The sequence below is a fragment of the Theropithecus gelada genome, chromosome 14, assembly GCF_003255815.1.
Source record: "Theropithecus gelada isolate Dixy chromosome 14, Tgel_1.0, whole genome shotgun sequence".
Taxonomy (NCBI): Eukaryota; Metazoa; Chordata; class Mammalia; order Primates; family Cercopithecidae; genus Theropithecus; species Theropithecus gelada.
In genome coordinates this window covers 78,895,906-78,904,266 of record NC_037682.1, presented here as the reverse complement: position 1 = coordinate 78,904,266, position 8,361 = coordinate 78,895,906, and the positions used below count along the sequence as shown (strand labels likewise).

At 41.7% G+C, this 8,361-nt stretch overlaps 1 pseudogene; it reads left to right on the top strand.

Moving 5' to 3' along the window:
- The first annotated feature begins 6,796 nt into the window (after window positions 1-6,796).
- Window positions 6,797-7,740, top strand: LOC112605935 (annotated as a pseudogene).
- Window positions 7,741-8,361: the final 621 nt, after the last annotated feature.

The window sequence follows — 8,361 nt, the reverse complement described above, 5'->3', positions numbered from 1 at the left end:
CGCCCGGCCTACCTCCTGACTTTCTATATCTCCCATTGTAGAGTTATGAATATCAGAGTTCTCCTCCCACTATCAATGACAACAAAACGGAACAAAATATATGAGGCAACTGTTGTCAGTCAGTGGACATTAGAAGTCACAGGATTGTGAGGCTTAACAGAAGAGAAACTTAACAAAATGATTTGGGAAGAGACTGCAGTTCTCTGAAGTTTTGCTGAGTGGAAGAAATAGAAATAGAGTTTGGGGCTACTGAGGTGGCCAGAATTTGTGGGACAGGGTACTGGAGAAGAGAATGCTGTACAGAACAGGAACTTTAAAAATATGCATGGAGAACCCATTGGATCTTTGAATACTAAGCTGCATATATGCAGGGTAAGACTACACAAGGCCTAACAGAGAAGAGTTCCTGGGGAGCTGAGAAATGATTCCAGAGGTCACACAGTGCTTGGAGATGTTCACATTCCAACCATTCAAAGTGAAGCAATCCCATTGAAAACTCAGAGAATTTAATTGAGATGTTAAAAAGAGCACATGTTAGAATTAAGGATGATTGCCTGAAGTAAGGGCAACTCTAGACCCACCCTAAAAAGACGTAAAACCAAGCCTCAATAGGATCAAAATGATCTGCTAGTAGCTTAAGTGCGTGCTAAAATAAAACTCCATGCTCTTCAAAGGAAAATATAGTCTAAGCTCTCCAATTCAGCTGGTCCAGTGTATAATAAAAAAATTACTAGATATGAAAAAAGCTAGAAAATGTGATTCATAATCAGGAAAAAAATGGTCAATATAAATAGTCCCAGAGATGACATGGATGTAGGAGTTAGTAGACAAAGACTTTAAAACAACTATTATAAATGTGTTTAAGAATTTGAAGGAAACGTGGACAGAATGATTACAGAGATGAGGAGTTTCAGCTCAAAAATTAAAACTATAAAAACCAAATGACAATTGTAGAACTGAAAAATACAAGATTGGAAATGAACAATTTACTGGATGGGTTAAAGAGAAGATTGGACATTGCAGAAGAAAGGAGTGATAAACTTGAAGACAAATCAAAAGAAACTACAAAAAATTGACGCACAGATGAAAGGAAGATTGATAAATAAAGAAACAAACAGAATCGTGTTGACCTGTGAGACAATTTCAGGTGACATAAGGTATATGTAATTGGGATCCCTGAAGAGTATGAGAAGGATTGAAAAACGCGTTTGAAAATATAAAGGTCAAAAATGTTTCAAATTTGACAAAAAGTAAATGTTACCATCTAAGAAGCAGCTTTTCCTGACTTATTTATTTACCCCTTTCCTCCTGTTCTAGCTCACACCCATCTCTGCCAAAGGAGAAGAGTCTAAAGCTACTTTTGGGCTGATGAAAGGAAATAGGTTACAAGGGATCCAGGGAACTAAACACAGTATGAAGCCCTATTTCTATCCAGATCCAGCCATCCAATAAATAGGACAGGATGTTGGGATAATTTGGAAAACACTTTCAGCTCTGGTAGGTTTTGTCGTTGTTGTTGTTGTTTTTTCCCCTCCCTAAAAAAAAAAAATCACCATCTCGGCAGAGCAAAGGCACAGATGATGACTCTGGTCAGAGGGCCTGGGATGCTAGTGCCATCCAAGCCTGCCCTCTGCTGGTCAGATGGAGCCATCTCATAATCTATGAAAACAATTTGGGAGAAAATAAAATCATTTGAATCTTTGCTCTTCCAGGCCAGGCAGAATCATTCACTGGTTGTTCATTTTTTCCCTTTACTCAGTGTTGAAAGAGAGAGTCACAGAACGTGTATCTGCACCAGCCCTGCTGCTTATTAGCCAAGTAATCTTGTGCAAATCAGTTAAACTCTGTGAGCACCATTTACTTATTAATTCAGTATTCAATATTTATTTAGGACGTACTGTGTTTTAAACCCTGTGTTGGGCTCTGAAAGATATGTATCTCTTGCCCTCTTCCCATTTCCCCAGTCAAGTCCTTTCTCGTTGGTGCTCTGGGGACAATGCCATTTTTAGTACTTACCATGGCAGATTTCAGTGATTGTTTGCCTCTCTCAGTAGGCTCTGAGCAACTCGAAGGCGGGACCCATGTCTTTCTCATTCAAAGCTATATCCTCTCCTCCTAAAACAGTGTCTAACCCTTGATGGGTGCCCAGTTGATGTTTGATGAAGGAATGTAGATGTGGATGAAATGTGAACCAGGAAATGACTTCTATGAACTTCATGTATTATGGCTGCTGCTTTCTGGATACATTGTGGTATTTAGTGTCCCTCATGTTATTATCTGCCATTTATCCAATACTGACTACATTCCAAATGATGCTCTGTCAAATCTGACATGTTTGTCTACCTACCTTTCTTCTCACAACAGTCATTTGCATAGCTGACATTATGTCTGTTTTTCACTCCAAATGAATTTCAAAGTCATTAAAAACTTATCTAAAATTGGCAGGGAGCAGTGGCACTTTGGGAGGCCAAGGCAGGCAGATCGCTTGACTCCAGGAGTTCTAGAACAGCCCAGGTAACATGGCAAAACTCCATCTCTACAAAAAATACAAAAGGTTAGCTGACATGGTGGTGCAAGTCTATAGTCCCAGCTACTCAGAAGGCTGAGGTGGGAGGATCACCTGAGCCTGGGAGGTCGAGGCTGCAGTGAGCCGTGATCGCACCACTGCACTTCAGCCTAGGTGACAGGGTGACACACTGTCCCAAAAACAAACAGAAATTTATCGAGAAACTGAGTTGGGAAGTGACAGAGAAAGATTTCGACCCAAGTGTTCTGATTCCAAAGTGCTTTGCTTCCCTCTATGCAAGCTGCCTCTCTAGGGCTAGTTAGATCCAGAGAACTAACTTCCTTGCCACTCCTCCCAGAGTAAGATGTGACAGGCTGCAAAGAATCCCATGGCATGCAATGACCTAAATTAGATGGTGCTCAAGGGCATTTTTTGGGCTACCCAGGACCAAAGGGGGGCTGGGAAGGAGTCTTCTCAATGTCTGGGGTCCCTATAATAATAAGATAGTGAGCACCCAGTGCCTTGTGGGGCAAGAGCTCTCTTGTTCCTCCTAACATTGGTCAAGCCCCCTTACATAAATGAATGTGTCATTCCTTTGCTCTTTCAACAACATTTATAACCTCTTTCTCTGCCCTTAACCACTGAGTGTGGATCAGTGCAGCCTCCACCATCCATACTTGCTATTGTTCAGCCAGCATACCACATGGAACCCACAAGGAGATCAAGAATGATTTTCTCTTTCTCACTCAAGGAACCCACCAAAGTCTCATATTGACTAGAGAATGGTTAGTGCTTCTTTTACTCCACTGAGTTCACAGGGTGTGCTCAGCCTTTGTCCTTCATGCTCATGAATTCCCTGAGGGTCTCTTGGGAGCCTCTCCTGTCCTCTCCCACAGCTCCTTGTGGTCTCAAATGCCTTTGCTCAGCCTTTCACTCCCTCCTCCCCTAGGCTTCACTTTTTTTCCTCCTTGGCCTTTGGCTTGAATTATCATTCATTATGTGTTGTGGAGCTGTGGTGTGGTCCCTGAGGTGAAGAGGGGCCGAGGCAAGTAGCCTCCGACCATATTCCTTTGAGTTGTGTTGCAATGGCCTTCACTTCTTTTCCATACCTCCACTCACATTACAAAATCCTCTGTTGTTTTTTTTTTTTTTTTGAGGCAGGGTCTCACTCTGTCACCAGCTGGAGTGCAGTGGCGCAACCTCAGCTCACTGCAGCCTTAGCCTCCGGGGCTCAAACGACTCCCCTTCTTCAGCTTCCCAAGTAGCAGGGACTACAAGCACTTGCCAGCACACCCGATTTATTTTATTTTTTGTAGAGACAGGGTCTCACTATGTTGCCCAGGCTGATCTCAAACTCCTGGGCTCAAGCAATCCTCCAGCCTTGGCCTCTCAAAGTGCCGGGATTACAAAAGGGGAGGGAGTGCACGAATAGGGTGTGGGTCACAGAGATCACATGCTTCACAAGGTAATAGAATATCACAAAGCAAGTGCAGGCAGGGCAAGATCACAGGACCACAGAATGGGGCGAAATTAAAATTGCTAATGAAGTTTCCGTAGGCATTGTCATTGATAATATCTTATCAGGAGACAGGGTTTGAGAGCAGACAACCTGTCTGACCAAAATGTATTAGGTAGGAATTTCCTGTCCTAATAAGCCTGGGAGCGCTACAGGAGACCGGAGCTTATTTCATCCCTTCTTACGGTCGTTCATAGGCCTACCCTCAGGGGCGCATTCTCTTTCTCAGTGATGTCCCAATATCGCAGGATGTGTACACACCTGCTGTGATATTTTTCCTTTGCCTGTTTGAATATTAAGAACAATATCACAGGGGGGTGTCCGCCCTCTGCGATATTGGGAGTAATATCATCCTCTGTTTCGCCGGATATTAGAAACATTATCACAAAAAGGTGTACACCCCCTGTGATATTGGGAGTAATATCATACTCTCCTTCCCTGGATATTAGAAACAATATCATAGGGGGTTAACACCCCCTGCGATATTGGGGGTAACATGTTCGATTTTACAGAACATTAGGAAAAATATCACAGCAGGTGTGTACACACCTTGTGATATTGGTAGTAATATCATCCTCTACCCCCCGGAATATTATCAGCAATATCACAGGGGTGGTGTGCACCCCCTGCGATAATGGAAGTAATATCATTCTTTCTATCCCTGGATATCACAGGAGGGGTGCACATTCCGGGTGATATTTGGAATAATGTCATCCTCTTTTTCCCTGGATATTAGGAACAATATCACAGGGGGTGGACACTTTCTGTGACATTGGAAGGAATATCATCCTCCCCTACTGTGGATATTAGGAACAATATCACACATGGTGTACACCCACTGTGATATTAGGAAGAATATTACAGGGTGTACACCCACTGTGACTTTAGGAGAAATATCTCCCTAAAATGTTACAAATAATATCACAGGGTATACAGTAATATCTCCCTAGGATATTACAAATAATATCACATGGTGTACACCCACTCTGATATTAGGAGTAACACCTCCCAAGGATATTACGAATAATATCACAGACTCTACACCCACTGTGACATTAGGAGGAGTACCTCCCTAGGATATTATGAATGACATCACAGAATGTACACCCATTATGTACACTCACTGTGATATTAGGAGCAATATCTAATTAGGATATAACAAATAACTGCACAAGATGTACACAGATGATGTACACTCACTGTGATATTAGGAGAAATATCTCCCTAGGGTATTATGAATAACATTACAGAGCGTACACACATGGTATGCATCCACTGTGACATTAGGCATAATAACTTTCTAAGATATTATGAATAACATCACAGAATATACACACATGGTGTACTTCCACTGTGCTATTAGGAGTAATAGCTCCCTAGGATGTTACGAATAACATCAGAGGATGTACATACATGCTGTACACCCACCGTGACATTAGGAGTAATTTCTTCCTAGAATATTATGAATAACATCACAGGGTGTCCACACACAATGTACACCCACTGTAATATTAGGAATAATATCTCTCTAGGATATTGCAAATAATATCACAGAGTGTATACCCACTGTAATATTAGAAGTAATATCTCCCTAGGATATTACGAGTGATATCACAGGGTGTACACCCACTGTGATACTGGGAGCAATATCTCTTTAGGATACTACGAATAATTTCACAGAGTGTACACCCACTGTGATATTAGGAGAAATATCTCTCTGGGATATTACGAATTATATCACAGAGTGTACACACGTGTTGTACAGCCACTTTGATATCAGGAGTAATACCTTCCAAGGACATTAGGAATAATATCACAGAGTGTACACCCACTGTAATATTAGGCGTCATATCCCTGTAGGTTACTATGAATAATGTCACAGGGTGTACACCCACTGTATTATTAGGAGTAATATCTCTGTAGGTTATTACAATTAAGATCACAGGGTGTACGCTCACTATGATATTAGGAGTAATATTTCCCTAGGATATCAAAAATAATATCATAGGGTGTACAACCTCCACCTGCCAGGTTCTAAGGGATTCTCCTGCTTCAGCCTTTTGAGTAGCTGGGGTTACAGGTGCCCCCCACCACGCCTGGCTAATTTTGTACTTTTACTAGAAACGGGGTTTCACCATGTTGGCCTGACCTCATGTGATCCACCAGCCTCAGCCTCCCAAAGTGCTGAGATTACAGGTGTGAGCCATCACGCTCGGCCAAGAGTTATATATTCAATTAATTTGGAAGCACAGCTCCCATACTTGAGTGTGCATTTACTTTTATGGAGAAATGATGTCAGAAAACTTAAGGATGATAATAAATATGAAAAGTAACTGGCACATAGAAAGGTCTTCTGACTAAGAACTATAAGGTTTGATTTTGTTTTTAGATAGTGTGGTCCTAGCTCTTATATAATGCTTATAAATATTCTACATCAAAGGAATTTGTAGCACAGTGTCAGAATAAAATAAAATGTATTTCACTGCTTCTTAATTCCTTTCAATTAGACTGAGATCTTTTTCTTAAAGAGAGAAGAACATTTTTTATTGCATTTTATTTTTTTCTGAAAAGAGTAGGCCGTATTTTACTGAGATCATGGATTTGTTACATGTTACGTTTTGGTCTTCTAACATTCTTTGGTGGATTTTCTCTAAAGTAGGTATGTAGAGAAAGAGTTGAAAAGCAAAAGAGTAAATCATGTAATAATTCTGAGATTTTTGGGTTTGTCACAACTGAGAAATATTGCTGACGGTGTATGGTCCTCAAGTGTGAAAATGGTCCTTGTGAATTGCTTGTATCCAAAATATACACACAGCATTAAGGGCTGGTTTTTATCTTTTATTTTTCCAATCGTCTTTTCTTCCTCAAGGTGTCCAAGTCACACAGAGCCACAGAATCTCACAGGTGTCTCCGAATTCCTCCTCCTGGTACTCTCAGAGGATCCAAAACTGCAGCCCGTCCTCGCTGGGCTATCCCTGTCCATGTACCTGGTCACGGTGCTGGGGAACCTGCTCATCATCCTGGCTGTCAGCTCTGACTCCCACCTCCACACCCCCATGTACTTCTTCCTCTCCAACCTGTCCTTGGCTGACATCAGTTTCACCTCGGCCACGGTTCCCAAGGTGATTGTGGACATGCAGTCGCATAGCAGAGTCATCTCGTATGCGGGCTGCCTGACACAGGTGTCTTTCTTTGTCCTTTTTGCAAGTATAGAAGACATGCTCCTGACTGTGATGGCCTATGACTGATTTGTGGCCATCTGTCACCCCCTGCACTACCCCGTCATCATAAATCCTCACCTCTGTGTCTCCCTAGTTTTGGTGTCTTTTTTCCTGGGCATATTCATATATTTAGATAGCACTATGCTTGGTTTTCTTCCCACTTCAGGGATCCTTTTTTCTTACTCTAAAATTGTCTCTTCCATTCTAAGAATTCCATCGTCAGATGGGAAGTATAAAGCCTTCTCCACCTGTGGCTCTCACCTGGCAGTTGTTTGCTTATTTTATAGAACAATATTGGAGTGTACCTGACTTCAGCTGTGTCACCATCCCCCAGGAATTGTGTGGTGGCATCAGTGATGTATGCTATGCTCACCCCCATGCTGAACCCCTTCATCTACAGCCTGAGAAACAGGGACATTCAAAGTGCCCTATGGTGCCTGCACAGCAGAACAGTCTAAACTCATGATCTATTCCATCCTTTCTCTTGTGTGGTTTAGAAAGGGCAATCACATTACATCTCTACATCTGCAAATCCTAACCCCTTGGTCACATTAGTTTTGTTGCTTGATGGCTTTTATTCCTTTTCACATTTCCTATGTGAATATTGCTTTCTTCGTTATGCCTTTAACTGGAAAGGGTGAGTATTCTGGGATCCTTTGTTCAGCATAAACATCATGACTGAATCCTCTATACCTGGGAGGCCTCCTTTAGTTTCTGAGCAATAACCCTGTCGTCCAGGTGAAATCACAACCACCTTTATATACAGGAAGTCCTCACTTCATTTTGTAATCCCCTGAAAACTGACTTTATGGAAACAATGTATAGCACGTCCTCCAACACCAGTGTTTTGTCCAAAGTTGTTTAGTTATAATGTTGATGAAGAATAAGTGGTTTCGCTCTACAAAATTTTGCTTAAAGGTGCAGTTTCCAAGAGACTTTCAAAGATGCTAAGTGAGGACATACTGTACATCAAATTCATATCCTTTTCCACAGTTCATGTGGAATTTCTTTATAAACTGCTTCTAGGGAATCTATTTAGGCAGGTTATGTGTAGAGATCCATGTCACCAGTCCTCAATCTTGGCTTTGACTGAAGTCACCTGGGGAGCTTCCAAATGA